Source organism: Diabrotica undecimpunctata, chromosome 3 (genome assembly GCF_040954645.1).
Source record: "Diabrotica undecimpunctata isolate CICGRU chromosome 3, icDiaUnde3, whole genome shotgun sequence".
Taxonomy (NCBI): domain Eukaryota; kingdom Metazoa; phylum Arthropoda; class Insecta; order Coleoptera; family Chrysomelidae; genus Diabrotica; species Diabrotica undecimpunctata.
Window position 1 is genome coordinate 108,535,653 of NC_092805.1, and position 25,294 is coordinate 108,560,946.

The 25,294-nt window shown below is 32.7% G+C and overlaps 1 protein-coding gene across 2 annotated transcripts in view; it reads right to left on the bottom strand.

Annotated features, from left to right (window-relative positions):
- LOC140437200 (probable peptidoglycan muropeptide transporter SLC46) overlaps positions 1-20,125 on the bottom strand; it is a 65,083-nt gene extending 44,958 nt beyond the window's left edge. The window contains exon 1 of one of the 2 annotated variants that reach the window (XM_072526562.1): positions 19,783-20,125. The gene's annotated coding sequence lies outside the window, so the exon portion shown is untranslated. Of the gene's footprint in view, positions 1-19,690 lie in introns of both variants that reach the window. The other variant, XM_072526561.1, reaches the window with a different exon arrangement.
- Between the last annotated feature and the right edge of the window lie 5,169 nt (positions 20,126-25,294).

The window sequence follows — 25,294 nt, forward strand, 5'->3', positions numbered from 1 at the left end:
CGGTTGTTGTTAAAGGTGAGTTCTAGAAAGCCTTATAAGATATTTCAGTTGAAAGAAAACGATTTTAAGGACTTTAAATCGTATGCTCTGCAATATAACTACAAGATTATATCATTCACTCAACAAACTGCGAAAAGAAAGAATTTATTAAGGAAACAACTCGTTCATTAGTCACACGATCACTTCTTCAAAACAAAGTTAAGGCCATGAAAGGTATGTTTAAGTGGATGCCAGAAGTGGATAAGGATTACTATGGATCTATACTACCCAAAAACAATAGTGTGTAATAATGTATGGTGTATATACCACTTAAACATACCTTTATAAACATGTTTTTTATCTTTTTCTATAAAGGTATTACCATATTTCACAGTTCTTTTTTAAGTTGTATGTTGATATATTAAATAATAAAATAAAATTACATAGTTATATGTGTTTTTTTGTTTTACAAAAATTTCGAGAAAAACATGGTTTTTATATTTGTTGTCTTCTAAATGTAAATAACTACATCTATACTAGCGAACTTTAAATCGATACAAAACGATTTTGTTTTTCATTTTTCTCAAAACTTAGTTTGCTGCACATACAAGTGCACATAGTACCACAGTATAATTCTGAGCTAACGAAGGGTCAAACACGAGACAACATATTATTTCAGTGTACCGTTTTACTTATTAACCTATTATTAACAAAAGTATATTATAAAGTTTAAGTAAATATACTTTATTGTTAAAGATTTACTGTTCTCAAGAGGTTTAAGAAGTAGTTGCGTGTATAAACAATTTTTATAATGTTCAATATTCAGCCACGTCTTGCAATATAATTTTTAGTGTTTCTCTATAAAATTAAATAAATATTAAATATTTGAAATAATGAAAAAATTGAGGATTATTTGGAGATAGGATTTTAAATATATTAACCGTAAAATAAAAATGAGTGTTTGATGCATCAATATAATTTGCTTATTTGGTCTGTTTGTCCGTAATGAAAACCCCAGCACTGGCATTACATCATATCTTCGTTGTTATTGGTCCGATTGGAGTATGTGATGCGTTAAATGAAAGGGGAGTGGATAAGGATTCTATTAAGATAGAAAAAACGAACATGGCGACTACCAAAAGGCACTACACCTTATCTTAGTTGTTAATGAATGTATAGCGACATAAGTGCGAGATATTACATGACAGTATCAATATATATAATTTGTTAATTATGTCTATCTGTCTGTCCGTAACGAAAACGCCAGCGCCGGTATTACATATTTCCGTTGTTATTGGTTCGATTGGAGCGTGTGATGCGTTTAATAAAGGGGGAGGAGATAACGATTATATTAAAATAGAAAAAACGAACAAGTCGACTACAAAAGGTAACTACACCTTACATCCGGGAAAAATTAGATCGAGTGAATGCTGATCAGCTGCATGGATAGAAAAACCGTTCAGGCATCTAATACCCTTCAGATGGGTCAAAAGGACCAAGCTCGCGGAACCTGAGCATAGAGGTAACGTAGCGACAGCGACAAACCTAGGCTCAATGGCAAGACCCTTCGGGCGCACAACTGACGCGAATAGGAGAACACAATTTATTTTGCCAATTTGGCGGCTAAGTGATCTAGCACACACAATCCGGACGGGGAGTCACCGACTTAGTTCGGTGACTCCCACTTCGGTGATTCACCACATTTTGGGACACGTCCAAAGTCATATAAAAATTAACTTCAGTCAATCATAGGGAGAAAAGCTCTTCTAGCTACCCCTAAAATCAGGTGGCTTAACCATATAAAGTAAAACAGATGATGTCCCATTACCAAGGACATCCAACTAATCTTTCGGTACAAAGCCTCCCCATTCGTTATGTCCAGCGATGGGGAGGAGTGGTTGGTTATAGCTTGGGGGTTAGAGAGGTACCATTCCATTACAGAGTGTGACCGCTTTGATCTTCGGACATGTATGATAATACAATCACAAACAGGTTCATACTCATTATGGTGATACAGAACAGGCATATTAAATATATTTTGCCACAGCTTTATCCAACTGAAGACCTATACTGTTCAAGAAAAATACTCAACAGTGGATCAATGTATACCGTGTTAGTTTGTGTATTAATTCTTAAATATAAGATTCTTTGAGTACACAGCGAGACGCTGTTTCATGTCTGCTATAGATATAGCACTAGACGAGATTGTAGGAGAGGCACCGTTATACAATAGAAGAACTATTGTATACATGTATATAAAGACATGTGTGTCTTCTCCCTAACTGCAGCAGAACATTTGGCCCTAGAATACTCCCTAGAATAGAGAAAACTAAAGTACCTAATGTCATTTATTCTATGCTATAAAGCTAAAGCTAAAGATAAAAATACTGGTTTAGAAAGGGGAACTACAATTTTGATTGTGAACAAATTCTTATACCTAGATTTCCACATAAGCAGGATAACACTATAAAAGAGAAAATAAAATTAAGGATACTATTAGCGAGCAGGTGTTATAATGGATTAAGCAACCACTAAAGAACCGAAACTTAACATATGTGTCGAAAACTAGACTATTTCTAAAACAGATGCAAATCATCATCGTATCAAAGATATTAAAAATAATACACGTGAAACCTGTGAAAACGATACCTAAATAAGACAATATGACTGTGAGATATATAATAAATATAAAGAAATAACAGATGATTGGGTTGTATTATCCTTCATAAATATAGATAGGCTAAGATGGAAGGGACAACGGTCAGGAGCGGATGAATATTCTCCTTCTAGAAGAATCTTATTTTCACTGCTTGTGGGAAATTATTTTGAAACTTGTGAAAACGGTATCTAAAGAAAACTATAATTTGTGAGATCTATAAAAAATAACAGATAACAAGGATGTAATAACCTCCATAAACATGGTAGGCTAAGATGGACAGGACACCGGTCAAGAGCGAATGAAAACTGTTCTTCACGAACCCCACTATCAGTTCTTGTGGAAATAGGAGTATTCTAATAGTGAGGTGAAAAGATAGTGTAGACGAGGCAAATAATATCCACGCAAATAATATAAATGTAGTAGGTACCACGGTGATCTTTACATCAGAGGTTCAAAAGTTAATTATAATCTACAAAAGGTTATTATACAAAATAAAATCCCTGACAAATGCAGAACTGCAATATTGTTAATATTTTTTAAGGAAGGAGATCCTAAAAACTCCAATAACTATCTTGGAAAAAACCTATTTAACAGCAACCTCAAGCTAACAGCAATAATACTTATAATAAGAAAATTAACAAAAGAATAACAAACACTAAAGGAAGAGCAGCAAAGAATCAGAATAATACGATCTTGCACATAAAGAGTGAAATTTCAAAATAATAACATTAGGTAGGTTTTGTAGACATTTAGATCTCAGGAAATTGATCTAAACTTTGGCGTAGTGTATTATGATAATAACAAAGGAAATGCAGTTGGGTTGTACTGATAATGCATTATTTATTTATTAAGTTTATTTTTTAGCCACAGTACTGTAGGTTAAAACGTTAACCTTTCAGTGCTAACGCATGGTCTCACAGACGGAGCTAACCTATTCATACCGATAATTAACGATCCGTTCCGATATTCGCGCTAGGTCATTCAATAGCTTCAAATTTTGCCTAACCGTTGTTAGTATTAAAATATTGTTGAATGTACATACACGGTTCGTTCGTTACACACGATTTCGGTCTCAGAGACGGATGTTATCTTTTGCGGCTGTACTAAAGGTAAGGATTGTAACTTTTAGCGTTGTATTTTTAGTGAATAAGATATTATTTTTTTACTTTTTAGAAATAGAAATGAACTACGAGGAGGAGCAAAAATATTTGCAGAGACTTCTAGAGGACGTTGATAGTAATGATGAATTGGAATGCAACGATTCTTCGGATAGTTCTGAAGAAGACGAAGTTGAAATACAAAATCTCGATACAGAGAGTGAACAGGATATATCAGAAGAAGCAGAAAATATTTGCCGGCGAATTCCTATTTTTTTTGGTAAGGATAAAAAAACTAAATGGCGAAAGCATGTTGGTAATAAGCGAGTGCGTACAAGAGCAGACAATTTACTGAGACATTTACCAGGAGTAAAGGGGGATGCTAAGGAGAAATTAATCTTTAGTGATATTTGGGGATCTTTTATAACAGACCAGGTGTTGGAACTTATTGTAATAAATACAAATATAAATATTGAACTACATGCTGATCCTTTGAATAGAACCTACAGAAAGACGGATATACTAGAAATAAAAGCACTTATAGGCCTGTTGTACATAGCAGGAAAGTTCAAGAATAACCATCTCAATGCTCGCGACTTGTTTAGAAAAAACGGTACTTCCTTAGAAATATTTCGCCTTACAATGTCATACGAGCGATTCAAATTTTTATTGGCATTTATTCGCTTTGATAATAAACAAACTCGTACAGAGAGACAAAAAATAGATAAATTAGCTCCTATTCGAAACTTTTTTGAAGACTTCAACACCAATTTGCCAAAACACTACACCATGTCACACTATTGTACAGTTGATGAAAAATTAGAAGCTTTTAGAGGACGCTGTGGGTTCAAAGTTTATATGCCAAAAAAACCAAATAGGTACGGTATAAAAATATACGCCTTGACTGATGCTAAATTAGCTTATACCTCAAATTTAGAAATTTATGTTGGTCAGCAACCACAGGGACCCTACCAGCAAACCACAAAGACTTTGGATTTAGTAGTACGTTTGTGCAGACCTATCTGGGGTACAAATAGAAATGTTACACTTGATAATTTTTTTACCAGTAAGCAGCTAGCTGATACATTATTGGCCAATCATCAGCTCACTATAATTGGAACTCTTCGAAGAAATAGACCAGAACTGCCTTTGGAATTTACGGCGCCTATAAATAGGCCTACTTCTACAAGTATGTTTGCATTTCAAGATAAATGCACTATTGTTTCGTATATTCCAAAACCGAAAAAAGTTGTGCTCCTGATGTCAACAATGCATTATGAAGATGATACGTTGGATCCCCAGACTGGTAAGCCTAACATAATAATTGATTACAACGCAACCAAGGGAGGAGTGGACACTATTGACAAGATGTGTGAAAGCTACAATTGTGCAAGATCGACTAATCGCTGGCCCATGGTGATATTTTATGCACTACTGAATATCGCCGGCATAAATTCATATACAATATACAAGTGTAATTCTGCTCGGAGAGCCCAACGCATACCACTTAGAAGAACATTTTTAGAAACAATGGGTATTCAATTGCTTGAACCACATGCCAGACGTAGAGCAATTGCACCAAATATGCCAAGGATGATAAGTATGCGACTCAGAGAAATGTTTGATATTACGTTGAATGTGCAAAATATTGCAAAATCTCATGGTCGTTGTTTTTACTGTGGAAGCCAGAAAAGTCGAAAAACAAAGTACAGTTGTTACTCGTGTAATAAATTTATGTGCTTAGAACACATAAAGGGTATATGTGTGGAATGTTCAGAAAAAGATTGACTTTTTTTAAGTTTAAAGTTACCTCGTATTATTAGAATTTTTTAAGTGTGGTTATTATAAGTGGATAATGTAAGCTTTAGTTTAAAAGCAACTAAGCAAATTTTTTGTTTGTAGTAAGATTTTAGGGTTTTTTTTCCCACATTTTAGAATAGTAGCTTGTTTTTGTTAAGTAATTATTTTTGTCAAAATAAATGTTTATAAACATAATTATTAAATAAAACTGTATTTATTTTAAATAAAAAAGTATTTAATAAGACCCTTAAAGTAATTAAATTTTAAAAATTGGTAAAATTTACAGTACTAGGGCATGTATAAATATACGGTCCCAGAGACGGACGTTAGCACTTACGTCAAAATAATTCACGTTAGCACTGAAAGGTTAATAATAAATAATATTTTACTGTGTACACAATATTTTTTACAAAGACTATAATAAGAAACTGATTTGTTACAAACAAATCGATTTCTACGCCCCATAAAAAGCAAAAATCAACATAATCGATTATTAATTAGTATTAAACAATTCCATAAAATTCACAACTCGTTTGTTTGTTTGTCTATAAATCCACCAAGGACGTTTGCGGTTAACACACTATTTATTTAACTAGGTTATGGTACAGAGAAATAAGCAAAAAAGAGACCCTGTGCGGGACTGTGGCTAATCCAGATATCTGAATATTTTTTTAGTTATTATAGGCTTATATAAAGAAAACCTATATATGTTTTCCGCATAAATTTCGACGTCTTTTTTAATTATTAATAATTTAGTGTAAAAATGCTATTTTTCGATTTTTTGCTTACCATTGAAAAGTGTAATATTTAAGGTAAAATTACAAGGGCGGGCATGTTTTCAACGCTGAAGTACCTGAGAGTCTTAAAAGTACCCTTGTTTTGGACGCTGCCGGAAGGATTATCGCAGGTACCAGATATTAGATATAATTAGGGTTTAATGATGGTCATTGAAATTTACTTAGTTACTAGTTATTAGTTTGTCAGAGAATAGTGAAAAGTGAACATGGAAATTTTGCTCAAAGTGAACAGTTTTACTTTTTCTCAAGATAAAGTACTAAAATCGGGAGAAACGGAGGTGCGTAAAACGGTCGTGTAAAGCGAAGATATTCACGAAAGGGCCAGAAAAGTTAGTGATCCGAAGTAATCTAGAACATAATCACGAGTGTGATATCAAGACGCTTAATAGACAGGTTGTGCGTAGCAGTGCCAAAAGGAAGACTAAGGATAATTTGACCGAAAGGCCGTCCAAAATCATACATAGTGCGTTGAAAGAAAATGTAGATTGCTTGAGCCACATGTCTGTTAAAGATGTTAATTTAATACGAAATCAAATATACAGTGAACGGCGAATGGCTCAACCGAAACTGTCCAAAAGTAAAAAAGAAACTATTGCTGCGGTAAATATTATGAATATCAAAACACTTAAAGACGAGAATTTTATATTTGCGGTTGAACTAAGTTCTAACATTATCATATTCTCGTGTAACACTAACATGCGTTTTCTGTGCGGCAGTGAAACGATTTATATGGACGGTACATTTAGTTACTGTGCTCAATATTTCAAGCAATTTTTTACCATACATGTATTTATCAATGGACATTATATACCATTATGTTATTGTTTACTTCCCGAAAAATCGGAACAAACCTATATAAAACTATTTAATGTTTTGAAACGCAAATGTAAAGTAATTGGTCTAAAATTCAATCCAAAAATCATTTTCTCCGATTTTGAAATTGCTATCCACAATGCTGCACGTTTTGAATTTCCAAATGTGCACATTAAAGGGTGCCGTTTTCATCTTATGCAAGCTTGGTATATATCGGTGGTTGTGGCTTAATTCGGGAATATAAATTGGCAGACAGTGAAATATCTAAATGGCTGAAATATATTTTTGGGCTGCCATTTTTACCTCCCTCAGAAGTCGAAGAATCTTTCATATATGATTTTATGGCTATTCAACCAAAGGATTCAAAAATTGAAAAGTTTTCCGACTACTTATTGGACAACTACATTGGCGACCACGCAACATTTCCGTCGGAGATGTGGGCTGCGATGAGTGAGAGTTTACAATTAACAACTAATGCTTGTGAATCGTTCCACTCGCGTTTTAATGATAATTTTTACCATGCTCATCCAAATATTTTCCATTTTATTGATGTTTTAAAAAATTTTCAAACTGAAACTTACATTAAAATTAATAGTGTCTGTAATAGTGAAAGTAATAGACTTAAAGATCCAAAGAGTAGAAAAAAAATTATGTTCGTTAGAAATAGTATACATGAGTATCAAACTAACTGTATCGATCGATTCCATTTCGTAAAATGTATGTCGTATTTATTTCAAAGTGACAAATAAACCTTATCAAGCTTAGTCTCTAGAATTTTATTACCTGTATTTCCATTTACATTTCAATTACACCCAGCGTCCAAATCATGTATGCAGAAACAGGTAATTTTATTTTTCAGTGTCGAATTTTAAATTTAGCGTCCAAATCATGCACGCCCAATTACAAAACTTTATCTTTTAACACATGTAAAATGGCAACTTCTAAAAGTTGTAAAATTAATTTGTCGCCTCAAAAACTGTAAAATAAGGTAAAAACGTTATTTGTTTATAACCATTGTAACAATTAACTCAGGTGTTCTTCCAAGTTCCCAATATGGTTTTCGTAAGTCTAGGTCCACTCAAGACGCAACTACAGCTCTAGTTACTTCAATTCAGCTGAATTTTACATAAAATAAGTCTACAGCAGCTGCGTTCCTTAACATTTCTGCTGCTCTTGATAATGTCAATTTAGACATTCTTTACCAAAAAATGTTGTATATTGGAATCCCTAGATCATTTGCTCTCTGTTTAAATTCTTTATATTCTAACAGACTAACTTTTTTAAAAATTAATAATGAGGAATTTTCATACGCCCGACTAACTAATATTGGATTGCCACAGGGGAGTATTTTAAGCCCGATTTTATACATCCTGTACAACATAGATCTTGAAGTTAGTATACCGAACCATACAAAAATTCTTCAATATGCTGATGATATTGTTTTATATACAGCAGGAAAATTGTTAAGTACCTGTGAGGATAATTTGAAAGTCACATTAGAAATCGTAAATCAGTACTATGAAGAAATAGGATTATCAATTTCTGACACAAAAACTGAGGTGTGTTACTTTTCACAAAAACATATAGTTCCACAAGGCAATCTTAATGTGGGAAAGATTAATTTCCCTATAAAAAATTGTAATAACTATCTTGGTACCTATCTAGACAGGAAATTGTTATGGAAAGATCACATTCATCAAATTGTTAAAAAATCAGAAAACTCAATAAACATTTTAAGAGATTTCTGTAAAACAAATTGGGGAGCAGACCCAAATATTGCTTTGATGTTTTACCGTAACATGATCAGGCCGATTTTCGATTATAACTGTCATTTATTTAGATCAGCGGCCAATACACATCTAAAGAAACTTGAAATTAAAAAAATAAATGCCTGAGATTATGCCTAGGTTATTTAAAATCCACTCCAGTCCAAATAATGGAAAATGAAGTGGTGGAACCTCCATTGCATTTACGCCCCCAATTCTTTAGCGACAAATTCACAGTCCGAATTATGTCTGGTGAAATTCCATTCCATTTGATATTAATTTTTAACCATGACGATATTGAAATTCTTAGAAGGAATAAAGAAAGATATTTAACATTACTTTTAGGGGTACGAGCCCTGCACTACCTGCCTACATAATTTGGATATTACCAGTCAGTTCAGAACAAGCTATTACAAAAGTCGGTCGCAAAATCTCGTAAGCTTAACTCGCTATATATAGCTCGCAATTACTTTCTTCGCTTATTAATATATCATATCGTTAGCCTAGTTAGCAAATCGCCTAAGTCCACTTTTGGTCAAAAATGAGATTTTGATATTTTTGGATAGGTGTCGCTACGATACACGTTTTAATAAAATCAGGACACTGATTCAAATTGTAGATTCCTGTATATTCGTATTTTTTCGTTCCGTCTAACTCCGATGTTTACGACTTGTGTTCGCAAATCGTCTAATTCCTACTGTACCTTAGTACCAACTTAGTTTGCACATGACGACGGAATTCTACACAGAATCAAGTTTGGATTGTTAATTTAACATTCTACTTAGCTGTTTTCACGAGCAAGTTTTAGAAGGTAACAATATTATCTATTATAATGCATATGAGCAGTGAAAATACTTTAAATTAAGGTACTTTACAAAAATATTGAGGTTAGAGCTATCTAGTGTTGATTTTTTTGTTCACGTAATTCACATGAATATCTACTTATTTATTTTTTAACCTTCATTTTTGTTACAATAGTACGTAAAATACGTTATTTTGTTCTTTTGTCTTCAAAATATGGAATACAAAATAATTAATAATAGCGTTACCCCGAAAGCAAGGACTTATTTTTTAATTTTGAGGAGTAAAGAAATATTTCCAAATGAATCGTGAGGGCTTGGGCGACTATTAATAAGGCTGAGGGACTTCAATTGTTTTCTTTGTAAAAAATTGTCTTCAAAAAATTGAAGTAGTACCTAGTTAAAAGCAGTTTCATTGTTTTACTGTGAATAATTATTTATGTCAAGATAGTGTATGACTTGACAACTACCTATGTAATAAATCGGGTCTTCTATTTGACTCATCAGGCAAGGTGCCTCCATGTGTGATTTGTCAAAAAGAAGACGAATTAACCGATTTATTTAATAATTTTTCTTTAACTTCTTTACAGCAAAACATTCAGGAGCAGTCCATTATGTTTCGAAAACAAGGCAGAGCTGCAAAACTATTGGCTCTGGTTCTGAATTCAAGTGATACTACTATCACAAGAGCTGATATCAACCAAGATGTGCATGAAGAACACACGCTCATCACAGCTGATATCAACCAGGATACTAATGTCGTTGAAGAAACAACCACTACAGTTGATATTAACCAGGATATCCATGGCTATCAAGAAACAACCGCCACGACTGATACCAACCAGAATATCCATGAAGATACAATCATCATAGCTGATATCAACCATGCTACTCATGTCGTTGAACAAATAACTACCAGAGTAAATATCCACCAGGATCTCCATGCCCATGAATATACAACCATTACAGCTGATAAAAATCAGGTTGTTCATTCCCATGTAGACACAACAGCTACTAGCATCCAACTTATTGCTATGGAAGGAGATATTATGACATATCACGTTTTACAAGCACCTGATCCTGAATCATTAAATGGAATTGAATATTATGGAATTCAAGTGGGACCCAATAAAGAAAAAATTGTAGTCCCAGAAATAGAAGTCTCAGAAAATACTGGGTCCAATACTTTTCAACCTGTCAGTAATTTGCAACCTTCCATTGTAAATGTTGATGTAGACACAATTGAAATTCTTGCGCCCATTTCTGGATCTTCAGAAGTGAATACGGAAAATGTTGTATCTGGCGAATCAGTTATAGAAGAGAAGAAGGAAAATGTCTCTGGCAAGTCGTCTGTTGGAGAGAACATACAAGCTCGTACGCGTAAAAGAAGACACCAGGTTGACGAAATGAAGTGGGCACAGAAAAAGCAAATGAAACTTAGGAATGAAGGGAAAACATATAAGGGGAAAAAAAAGAAGCTGATGGAACATGGAACTACAAGATCACCAAATAAGCCAAAAAAATAAAAGAAAGGTGCAACTGCCAAAGGAAGGAACGCAGTGTACTAAAATGTTTTTCTCTCAGAGAGAGAGATGTTACTCTCTCAGAGTATTGGGCACTAGATCGTAATACAAAAAAATATTTTGTAAAAGGCTTGATCAATAAAAGCGTTACAAAGCGAGAAAGAAACAGAAAAGACGTTGATACTTTAAGGCGGTCTTTCAGCTACGAATATCATCTCAAAAAAGGTTTGGAGACGGTACGGGTATGTAAACGGATGTTCCTCGGTACACTTGCTCTTGGTAATTCAGCCATTCTTACTTGGTTGAAAGATAAAAATCCCGAAGAACAGCATATTGATGCCGAAGAATGTTCTAATGAGGAACCTATATTAAGAAAAGCAGAACAAAAAAGATCGCTTTATGAATTTTTGGACATGTTGCCCAAGATGGAATCGCATTATTGTAGAAGTGTTTCACAAAAGCTCTATGTAGAACCCATATGGAAATCAAAGCGAGCATTGTTTGAATTCTATAAATCTGACTGGTGCCATCAAAGAAACATTGAACCATTGAGTTCGTATGAATTTCATATTGCTTTTGTAGAGAAAAACTTAAGCCTGTTTGTGGCAAAAAAAGATGAATGTGAAGAGTGTGCCAAATTTAAAACTGGAAATAGCACTGAAAGTGTGTACAATGAGCATGTTGAAAGGAAAGAAGCTGCAAGAAAGGAAAAAAATGCAGACAAACAGAATGAAAAGTATTTAGTTTACACGATGGACTTGCAATCTCTCCTTCTTTGTCCTAAATCTAACGTTTCCATTTTGTATTACAAAATGAAGCTTTCAGTCCACAACTTCACAATTTACAACCTTCAAAGTTGTGACGGGTATTGTTATCTATGGAAGCAAACTGAAGGTGGCATTACTTCAAATGAATTTGCAACAATGATATATAACTTCATTGAACGTGAAGTCTTACCTCTACCTCTAGGAAAAGACAAGATAATCTTCTACAGTGACAGTTGTGGGTACCAGAATAAAAATGTTACTGTTTCTAATGCTTTGTTAAGATTAGCTGTACAGAAATCAATTATAATCAAACACGAATATCTCGAAAAGGGTCATACACAAATGGAAGCTGACTCGATGCATTCTTGTATCGAAAGGGAGCTGAAGAATAGAAAAATAAATGTGCCTGCTGATTATATTAATATTTGTGAAAATGCACGAATACATCCTAAACCATATAAAGTCAACTACTTGTATCATGGAGAATTTAAAAAATTTGATACAATTGGTCCTTATAAACCAATAAGACCAGGAAAAACTAGAGGTGATCCAAAAGTGAATGATGTCCGTGCGTTTCAATACAATCCTGATGGGAACATTTACTTCAAATTGAATTTTAGTGATGATTGGAGTGTTCTAGAATAAAGGAAAAGAGCTTCTAGATCAGCACAGAATCGAAATAAGCCTGAAGTAGATGAAAATATTACTTGTCTTTATAAAGAAAGATTGAAAGTGGCAAAAGAAAAATATGATCATTTGCAAGATATTAAGCTTACTTTGACTGCTGATTATCATTCATTTTATGATAATATACCACATTAGAAGTAGAAGATTGTGTGCCTTTAGGTGTTTGTGTGTGTGTGTGTGTGTGTGTGTGTGTGTGTGTGTGTGTGTGTGTGTGTGTGTGTGTGTGTGTGTGTGTGTGTGTGTGTGTGTGGGTGTGAGAGAAAGAGAGAGCGCGAGGGAAATATGTAGAACAAAAGAATGAGAGAGAAAGAAAAACTAAGTCCTTATCATTTTTTAGTCATTAGTCATTGTATTTTTTTAGTCAATAAAGAATATTTTTGGTCGTGATTTTTCTTTTTAATCCTGAGTATTTACTGTTTATTTGGATTTGGGATAAGGAAGTGTAATTGTTTTTACTTGTTAAGTGCCACTTGATTTATTGTGTTAGCTTTTTTTTATATAATAGGTAACCAAATAAAATTCATGAAAAACCTATATAGCAATTTCTTGGAAATTATTAGAAAATAATATAATAATATCCGAACGGAAATTGAATTAAATAATTGTATTAAATAAATACAATAGAAATTTTCTATAATTATTACTATCTGGAAAACCATTCAAATCCATTGGTTCCTCATTAGAAATACGTCTATGTCCAGTATAAAGAACTAACTCCAATTTTAATGATCGAGAAATACGTCTAAGTCCACAAAAGATGAAAATAATGGAAAATAGTTTAGTTTGTTGATTTCAGCTAAAAGAAGAAAGGAAAAAGCACATAATCTGAGATTTTGATGAAACTTGGTTCTATATTGTGTGTTTTATTCACTTTTTAGTGTCTCCTGTAAAATTTATAAAAATGGACTTGGACGATTTGCTAACTAGGCTAACGATATGTATTTGTAACTAAGTAGTTACACTCGCATCGCATTATTCATAGAAATTATCAAGTAAATCATTTATAGTAACGAGTGTTTTCTGAATCCGCAGTTATAGTTTTTATATAAACAGTTGATCTATTCAAACTAGCAGTGTTGCCAGTAGTTCGCTTTAAACATAGAAACGACATTCCGCTAAGCAATTCTATTTGTAATTATATATAATAGTGAAAATAGCATCAGTGAAAAGTGTAGTGAGATATCCCATATCACAGTGTTTTCGGACGGTTATCAGAAATTACTATTTAATCTTAGCATTAAAGATAAGTTAGTGTTTAATCTGTTTTTCATTCCAGCCCCTGGGCTGGTGGTCCTTCCGCCTTTAATTCTTTAAACGAACCTGTTTTCCATTCCAATGTCCAAAAATTGTAAATACCTTCAAGATCTTAGATTAATTAATCGGTACATATGATTAACCTTCCTAATACCGGGTGGGCGAATTCTCGCCCCAGATCTGTTTTTATTAATATCTGTAATTAAGTTTAATCAATCGCTTTGACGGTTTAGGACATTGGTAGTTGATGTATTAAGAGCACAAGGAAGTAGTCAAACCCAAAATAACGCGAACAGAAAATTAAATATTCTCGTCCGATTTCACTGAAATGTATGTGGGGTGAGAATTCACTGCACGTGGTATCGAGTGCTTTCACGCTCTACAAATCTGATTTTATCAGTTTAGACGAAAGTTTTGGAAAATGGTTAATAATGACTGTACTAATTACTTGCCATAATGTGCAATCGCATTCTTTACATATTGGCAGTCGATTGTAATGGCTTTCCTTTATCTTTGAAATTCCATTCTTACTATTACACAGTGAGAACTTTTATAATTCCCCTATTAGCATATTTTTGTCTAGATTCTTTGAAACATCACTTTCTAGTTGCGATTGTCTCTCTAAGAATTTGTAAAGTTCATTTGACCCTAAGTGTGTCTGATATCTGATATAACTGCTAACTGCTATTCTAACTGCTAACATTACCTGTTTATTTGGTGAGTGTCTGAATGTGACTGTTTTCTGTTTTTGATATTTAATTTGTTGAATTGGTACTAAACAAAGTATATATACAATAAAGAGTTAAAAAATGGTAAGATTAAGGGGATTCGTAGAATCCTTGGGCTTAAAAGTGAACCAAACTACTGGAACGAGAAGTCGCCCCACCTGGTACTGGTCGTTTTAAAATTCACCCAGTATTAGGAAGGTTAACTAAAGAGTATTTTTAACGAGTACCACACTTGTAAACATTAAGCACGATTTGCTTTGCATCGTGTGTAAGATGAATATAACCGGAACGTTTTTCAGGTTCAGACTCGTCTTCACTTCCTTAAATAGTGTCATGTACAGGACATCGTCACTAATCATTTCTATATCACTCATACCTATTTATAGTGATTACACTGACTTCTGTTCTAAATGAACGACAAAAGAAAAATTAAGTTCTTTTCAAATAAACTTTCTTCTCACAGAAGCCCATTTAGTGATAATTTGATATTAAGTAAACATTATCCTTTTACCTGAATAAAATTCCAAGAAATTTCCTAATCTCTTATAAACACTGGCTTTACGTAATTTGTAATTCTGAATTCTAAGTACAAATGCAAGTAACTGATTAAATTTAAATAGGTACACAAAATTATTCTTAAAATTTTATTTACAATCGTTAACAACTCAAAATTGAAATACGTAAAGTACCTCTAAACTTTGGATATAATTTAAAATTGAACCTAATGTAACGAAAGACTAAGGGTGATTATTCGTTACAACATTAAGGGAGTACAGCCATTTTGTGCTTGTTATCGGCCCTGTCTCTTAATCTAGGAAATTCCATCCGAATTATCTTGCAACGGATAGTATATGCCTATCTATATACACTTACTTCCTTATATATCAATATACACATATGCAATAGCTTATTTTTACTTAAAATTAAGTAATATTGAATTATTTATTAGAGATAATTCATTAAAGAAAGTCTATTTTAATTTTTCCTATAGTTAACAACGATAGATTTACAAAAAATATCGATTTTTGGGGAATTTTTTTATAAATTGTTTAAACAAATTACACTGTTTATTAGGTAATTAATTTATAAACAAATTACATATTTGTAATGTACGCAAAGAGTACATACAAATTAGAAAAAAGAAAGATTAAAATCCGTTGAGTAGATCCGGAGATATAATAAACAATTTGTAGTAGTTTGAAGATGCGTTTTCATTTTTTGAACGCGTAGATTTCTGGGTTCGCCCTCCACTCGCCACCATTAGTCTTAATATCTTGAACCATCAGTCTTGAACCATATTTTTGACAATTCACAGAGGATCCTGTTATAGTGCATTGCTTGTACAACTTTTTGTACAAAAACTACGAATCCTTTTCTTTTAAATGCTGAAACTTGCGTTCCTTAATTGTTATAGCGGTGAATTTTAAAAAAGTAACTTTGCTCCAAATTATCTTAGAACAACTTTTTTTTTTAATTCGTGTAAAAATGTCAGCTTTTCGAATGTAAACAAATACCTTCGAGCAATAGTTTAAAAGTTATTATAAATGTTTATAAATCAAAATTAACCACAATTTTACAAAAGCGTTTTGCGTTGTAAAAAATTATTTTTTTTTTTACTTTTTTTATGTATATGGATATAAACTATCAATATATCAGTATATTAAGAAAACCAAGCAGTGTTTCCCTCTTTCGTTGCGTTGGTCTGACCCGAATTTTAATATAGATGTTTCTTCGACACATGTTCTGCTGCCAATTTTAGCATTAAAATGACCCCATATTATGACGTATTGGGAATTTGTTTCGTTCCGCGCTATCAATATTTTATCGTAAAACTTTTAACTTCCTCGTCTGAACGAGATCAGGTTCCTGAAAACCTAAATATTCTTTATACTATATCTTTTGTTAAGTTCTAAGATTAAATAAGCAACTCTATTTAAAATTTGTATAATGTATACTATATTACAAAATGTATTCATTGTATGGAAAATTCTAATGCATTTAAATGCTGAAACACAATAAGTATGTTTCAATGTGTACAAAAATCTACATACGAAATTCGGCTTCGATGAAAAACTGTTGGTACAAGCAACTTCTGATTTAACAGAAATTTAACTTTCAACTATATACAAAAAGTTAAAAAAGAACCCTATCATCGCTAGAAGCAATGTATACTGTATCCAGCAATTTAGTGTCTCATTATAAAAGTTATTTTAATAACAGCTGTAAAACTGAATAATCCCTTGTAAATACTTTATTGTTGTATAATTATTAAAGCTCGGATTATAGGTAAACTGCCTTTTTTTGCCTATTTTGCCTATTATAATTGTTTTTTGCACTTTTTGCCTTTTTTCGTAAATTCCGCCTATTTGTGCCTTTTTTAAAATTTCATGGTACTACCCATGATATTATTCTATTACTAAACCATTCTATAATAAAATTTTGGGTCAATAATAAAATATCAATGGTTTGTTTATATAACAGATTTCTAGGAAAATGTACCTGATCGAGACTTGAGGGTTAACTATTTGGAAATCCCTAAGCTTTATTAGTTTATTATCAGTTGTACAGTCGGTTACTGTATCAGAGTTTAGTCACAAATTGCTATATCCTAGTTTAGTTTTGTTGCGTATACCGAAAAGCAAAGAACACGTTTTAAAACGTTTTAGACATTTGTGTGAAAAGATGACATCTAAATTAAGGCTATGGATCGCACCTTATTCGGAACTTTCTCTAGAAGGAGATGGAGCATTTTGTAAACCATGCGGCAAATCGGTAAGTTTTATTTTTTCTCTTTTTTTCTCGTCCCACAATATAACTAAATTCTAAAGCGGTTTTAGAATTCTAATTATTTTTTTTAAATTCTCAGATTTGTAGAAAAAAGTACTTTATTGACCAGCATTGTGGAACCCCACTTCATAAACGTAATTTGGAAAAATTAAATTCCTCTAAGTTAGCAGAAATATCTCTGCGGGATAGTTTAAGCAGTTCAAAAAAAAAAGGTGGAAGACGCATTTAAATTTGATTTATGCCAGATGATGATTGCATCCAACATTCCTCTATATAAAGTTAATAACCCTAGTTTTAAATGCTTTTTCGAAAAATACCTTCACAAATCCTTACCGGACGAGAGTACATTGAGAAAACATACTGTGGAAAAATGTTATGTGGAATGTATTTCAAAAATTAAGCGGGAGTTAGAGGGCAATTTTTTGTATATTATCGTGGATGAAACGACAGATGTATGCGGCAGGTATATAACTAATTTAATGATGGGAATTTTGAACGAAAACTTTGCGAGAAAACCTTATTTAGTTGCCGTTAAAGAATTAAAAAAAAAACAAACAATTTAACAATAAGTCGATTTATACAAGATAGTTTAACAAACCTCTTTTTACCCAACACTATACCAGTGAATAAAATAATTTTAATGCTTTCAGATGCTGCGGCATACGTTAAAAGCTGCTGTTAATTTAAAGATTTTTTATCCTAATTTAATTCATTGCACTTGTGTAGCCCAGTGGGTAAATAGAATTGCTGAAGAAATAAGAAATCTGTTTCCGTTGGTAAATAATTTTATAAATTTTATGAAAAAAGTTTTTGTAAAGGCTCCGTTGAGGGTGCAAATATATAAAGAAAGACTTCCCGGTGTCCCTTTGCCACCTAAACCAGTAATTACAAGGTGGGGAACCTGGCTCGAAGCAGTTTTTTTTTTACTTTGAACACTGCAATGAAATAGAATTAGTTATGTCAGAATTTGATGATGATATTTCCGAAGCCATTCGAGAAGCAAAAAAAATATTAAAAAATCCCAAATTGAAACAGGAACTAGCTTATATCAATGACAATTATAAACTAATAGTTACCACAATTACCTTATTAGAAAAACAAGAGATAAATTTATGTGAGTCAGTAAAATTAATAGATAATTTAAAGATGAAAATTAAATCGGCACCTGGAAGTAACGGTGGAAGTATCTGTTCAATATGTTAGAGAATTCTGAGAAGGTACAATTTATTAACTGGAGCATATAGTACGATTGGCCTTTCGTTTAAATACATGTTGACATTATCTTTTACCCAGGTAGCTTGCGAAAAAAGCTTTTCTTGTTTGAAGTTCATAAGAAATATTTTAAGATCAACACTAGAGCAAAATAAATTATTATAATCATTTATGATCGAAAACATTTTAGAAGATAATTGACATCGAAGAAATGATTTATGAATTTGCAAAAAAATCGACTTATTAAAATCTATTTTAATAGCTTAAAATAAATAAATAAATAAATACTTTTATTTAAACAACAATTTATTGTAATCTTATTAGAAATAAAATAAATAATTTTGTGTTTTAGGTTTTTTTTATTAAGGAAACTGCCTTTTGTTCCCTAAATTTTATTGTAAGTTATAATATTAATGGTTTATTAAGTTTTTTATTTAAGACCTCCAACGAGATAGATCACAGGAAGTTGCAAAATACCCATGCATGATGTAGATAAAAGAAATGACCAGATACAGAAATCTATGGAGTCGTATCATATACGATATCACAACGAGCACTGCACGCACTTACGATCCATAGGATTATTAAGTTTACAAATAATTATGTAATTATAATTTTTGATTACGTTTAAAAGAGTTTGATTGCGCCGGTTTTTTATGATTTTAGCGCTTGAACTTGGTGGTAACTGCCAATGCAAATTGCCAATAATAGAAAAATGATTGGAAAAAGCTATCGACGAAGAAAAATTAAAGAAAATCATAACGGCCTATATGATCCGAAAACAGCCTGTATATATTTATCAAAACTTTAAGACTACTACAAAAATCCAATACATTCCAAAATATGCTTTGCATATACATATATATGTAGGTGTATCTTACTCACTTAGCTTCTTATTTTGTTATCCCAAAAGTGCATAAGAGTCTTAGTTATGAGAAATTATATGTAAAAAAATTGATCTCCGTGAATAGAAGGTATATGAATTACTTATGTATAAATAAACAGTTTTGTAAATACATACTTGACACAGTTTTGTGTTGAAAAATGTCTCAAATAGCACTAGAAATTGTCTCTAAAACTACCAGTGTAAAAAATTCACAGCAAAACATTCACCTTTCACACGAACTAATGCAACCTTGAAAGCGATAAAAGTACTCGACTATTCTATAATATTTATTTCAATGTTCCTCTCGCACATTCTTTTACAACCTAAAAGAAGTTTATTAAGGGAAGGCATAGATACAGTCTTTCTTTCCCATGGTGTTGAAGAATAAATGCTAAGTGGCAAAACCCACTGAGTCATCGCCAAACAATCGCGGTCAAGACACGATTTTTTTGCAGGTGCTTCATGCTCTAACCGTAGATCTGCTTCGATTATATCAACAATTTCATAAATTCTATTTACCTGATTATTAACGATTGTTTCTAAGTATACGCACATTACAAATTTGGCGCTACGGAGAAAAAACATACGTTTTTACTATGCTGTTAAAAGTTTTAACCATATTTCACAGCAGGTATTTAAGCAAATAATAAAGTACAATTTGAAATTTTTACTATATCTATAATAGTTAAAATATTAATTGGTGTTTTTTGGTATAAGAAATGTTTAAGTCAAAATTGCTATTATTCATATAGGGTGACGTCTATATGAGTATTGCGTAGATACGATAAGTTTAGTTTAGCATAGATAGGAGCATATTTCGGAGGCTTAGGGTCACACAAACCTAACTATTTTATTAGTAATTTTTCAAACAAGTAAACCTCGCTTGAAGTTTTTGAAACTACATTTCTCTATATTGTCTTTCATTTCAATTGTATTTATGTTACATTATTGATCATAATAAATTTCCTGTACACCAGTCTTTTAATTTTTGGATCTACCTATCATTTATGGCTATGGGAATTCAATAAATAACACAGGCCAACAAAAAAAAAAGATTTATAAAACTTTTCTTACAAACTTATGTGAAACCTATGTATTTTTTGGCGCTAAAAGAGAATCTGAAATTAAATTTTATGTATTACCCGCAGTTTCCCCACAATATGACACAATGACACTGGTTTATTCTACGTTATAATAATTTGAAAAGATAAAATACCGAAATACATTAAAATGATACATTATTAGAATAATACCTTTTATCTAATTCTTATCTTGTAATAGCATAGGTCTGTACAATCATTTCAGGAGTCAATGCTTTTGTATTTTCTTTCTCTTTTTTCTGTAAAACTTCGTAGCTTATACTCAAGTAGCTTTTTCTCCTATGCGAATCACTCTGTTGTTCCCGATGAAGTGATCAACAGTAATCACCCATCATGTTGGTGTTCTAACGTCCCTGGTATCGTTTCTCCATCACCTTGATATCCTGGTGGAATCCAGGGCCGCCGCTAAGGTATTGGCCGCCCGTGTGCAACTTAATATTTGCCGCCCTCCTTCCAACACTTTAGACATACATACTATTATTTAAAGAAATGTGCAGAAGATGCATAATATAACAAACAATAATAATTTATAAATAGATAAATACTTACTTGAACATTTAGACTAATCTCCATGATCAAACGTCCATATATTATCCTAATGTATATCCCAATATCCCATCCTAATATCCTAATTTAAACGTCCATTATCCTAATTTAATAACCATGATCCAACGTCCAGAATATGTATATCCTAATATCCTAATTTAAACGTCCATTCAATTAAAATAAACCGGGAATAGAAACATAAACACATAAAAAAACTAAAAACGCACTTTTCGGGCTTTCGTCTCGGAAACCTTTTTTTTTGACATCTTTAATGTCCAATGTCGCACACACTTCATGTTCTATAGATAACATTGCAGAAAGCAAAAACACATCTTACTACAATTGTTATTTGTTCCATGTGCGCCCCAATGTTTTTTCTCCATTTCATATAATTTTTGATGAGCAGAGTCAACTGTTAATCCTTTTTTTAATGTTGTAGATTCTTTAAACAGTTTTTGAGAATATTTTATATGAGCTGCACCGGATTCATGTCTTTTTAAAATAATAGCTAAATGTTGCCAGTCGCTTACCCCATTAATTTCACTAAATAATTGTCGGCTGCTTTCATCACAATAAAACAGTTTACAAGGTACACAAAAAACACTATTTAGTGATAATGAGTAAAGTAACCATGGGCGATGAATTTGGTCTTGATTAGGCAATGTGCGATGTGCGATAATAATAAGTTTCTGAAAATTTTATATTATTTGTATCTCTGGGGAAGTTAATTTTTGTAATTTACTGAGGAAAATTTTCAACAACAAATTGAACTTCACTTGGATTCATATTTTGCAGCCCATTTTCCGGGATCATCTGAAATCAAGAATATGCTGGAGCCTTCCTACACTGCAATCCAGATTAACTGGAACATTAATTGTTCTGTCTTGGTTGGTGGTTTCAGGTTCAGCCGTTTCAGCATCAGCACTCGCACTATCGCTATTATTATCATAAAATCATCCGTCTCTATCTGCAGGAATATTCAATTGTTTGGTACTTTTTTCTATGGTTTGGACTTCGCTTTAAGTTGAAGGTCCTAAATTTATATCCGAGTCTTCTATATTTTCATGTATGTTTTCCATCAAAAATGATTTCAGTGCACCGCTAAGTTTTTTTTTCCTCAGTTTTTGCCTCTTTTATTTTTCTATATTAAAAACCTGAAAGTCTTTTCTTTTTCTTTCGGACATTTTGAAATTATCACTTAAGAACGAAGCCGGGCAAATTTAACAAAATAAATCCAAAAACACTGCAAATAAGTTGTAGAAATAATGTTTTTCTAAATAATATGTAGCCGTAACGCGTATACGAATAAAATTGCTCCGATCTCGACGTTACTTCGAAATACAGTACCTACTGTGCAAAAGAAACGGGTACACTACTATATTTTACAAACAAAATCGTTTATCAAACGCGTGTCTAAATTCATCGAATTCTCAACCAAGACTGAACATAAGACATAATAACCCATCTATAAACATAACCATATGAACAATATTATAACAGAAACTTTACAATCACTTGCCTAAATTCTTGTAAAGTATCTATGTGTGAAATCTCAAATAACTGAAGTCCGAAAGCCGCCAGCCGCTTTGAATTAAAAAGTGTTCCCACTGCTTTGTGACTGTACCAGCAAAAGGGCGGCAGTTCATACAATAAATAATATTTTCTGAGATTTTTTTTAGATTAGGATGAAAAAAACAAGTATACATGATAAATGAAACGCATTTAAGTATTATCACGTACTGAATAATTATTATTGTTTGGAATATTAGAGTTCACAGAATTATCTGAATCATTACTATTTAATTATTTGAATTTATTTTCATTTTAAAAAAGTATTATCATCAGTGGACTGCTTTTGGCCGCCCCTATTGTTGGCCACCCGTGTGCGGTGCACACTTGGCACACATGATAGCGGCGGCCCTGGTGGAATCGTTCGCCTTGTTTTTTACTTTATCACCCAGATTTTCATGGAAAATGTCAAGATGGTTATGCAAAAAGAGGATTTTGTTTTTTTTTTATTTTTCAAGCTTATTTTTCCTTAGTAGTCATTTTGGTTTCAAAGATGGAGTCGAACATCATTTTACGAATATCTGGACCAACAAAAACATCTTCTTTCAATTTGGCTTCTGATAGATGGGGAAACTTTCCACTCAAGTACTTGAAACATTCTTCATCTTTGAGCAGTGCCTTGACAAACTGTTTCATTAAGCCTAACTTGATGTGTAGAAGTGGAAGGAGGATATTTTTTTAATCTACCAAAGTTTTGTACAAAATGTTCTTCTCGCCAGGTGTTAAAACATTTCTTATCGGCCATTGTTTTGTGGACCAGTGTTTATCTCTTGCTTTGCTGTCCTATTTACAAATAAAACATTAAAAATTTGTAAATCCCTTTTGTTGTTCAAGTAGCATGCAAACAACTTTTAAATCTCCACATATCATCCAATTGTGAGCTAAATAGCTGATTTTGTTAGAATACAGCTTTTAAACTTGTTTTTAAAGAGTCTATAAAAAGCCTCCAATCATCCTTATTATACTCAATAATAAACTCATTCATTAGACCATTAATATCATGACAGTAGACCAAATCCTTTTTCTGCCTAAAAAACTTAGCAAACTGTTAATCTCTGTACTGTGTAAATATATGTACCAGGCGACAACATTCTTTTCTTCTTATCTTGAGCTAAAAATTTCTGATGTTTCCTTTGTTAAACCCAAATCTCTTGCTTAGTCATCTAACTCAGCTTGTGTAAACAACTGTGGTTGTACATTTTCTGAAGGACACTGAAATTCGCCATCACTTCCTGGACCACTGTTATCAGATTCCAATTCACTAGTATTTAAAATGTCATCACTACGTAGAGGAGGCTCAGGATCTGGCAGTTCAGGTTCTTACTCTACCTGACGGATAGCAGACGAGAGGTTAGGTTAGAGTTAGGATAAACAACCACTTTTTTCACTTTCTTATATCCAGAAACATCGACAGTACAAAAATAACAATTTTTTAATGATTTTTTGCTCTCTCCATAGCATAGGCACTGCAAATCTGGAAGCTTTTTTTTCTTTCTTCGACCACTTCCTTAAATTCTCAATACAAACATAACGTATATTGTGAGGAGCCCAACCTTTGTCTTGGTCATCAATTTTCACACCAAAATACTCAAAATACACCTTTTTTACAAAGTCAGTAATGTTTCTCTGATGTTTTTTAATAACAGAATCACTACATATGTAACAAAATGCATTTGGAAAGTTTTTACAACCGCGACTAGCCATACTTAGGCATACTTAAAAGCATATGAGTCAAACACCGACCGAAAAGTGAGGTTATGTTTATTAGAATAAAGAAAGTATAAAGCTATTAATGAAGAGGAAGAAGAACAAAGAGTTTTGCGAACAAAGTAACATTAGATTTCTCTGCTCGTTAAACAAAGTAAAATGTAATCATGCAATTTTAAATGTTAAATTGTGAAATAATGGTGGGTGATACAGCATTTTTAATATGATTTTCGGATTCAAGACACCAAAATACGTAAGATAGAGGTAATTTTATAAAAAAAGCTTTTTCATCGCTGGTCCGTGTAATTAATTTAATTAATTAGAATGCTCTTACGTTTCTGTGTTCCTAAAAAGTAATTATTTTGTAGTAGGTACTTGCATTTAACCCCATCTCCTCATTTAGCTCTCCATCCGTGGGAAGTTGTCTGTCTCCCATCGGACGCGTCGACGAGTGGTGGATAGGGAACGCCCAGACCGGTCATAGGACCGGTGGCTAGTTGGGAAATAAAAATATCAACCGCGAACCAAAACAAACTAAGATATGGCAACCCTAACAAAAGAGTCCCTGGCCCTCCAGGTTGGAGGTTGGGCTAGAGGGTGACAACCTCTTGCTGTAAAAAAACATATGTTACCAAACCTCAGGAACTATTAGCTGGACGGAACTCACGATGACGACTCTGCAAACGAAAAATGGAACTGAGATTAGAAACATGGAATACCCGAACCCTGTACCGAACTGGAGCACTCACATCTTTACTAGACATAGTGAACACATACAAAGTAGATGTTTTAGCACTGCAGGAAATGCGGTGGACGG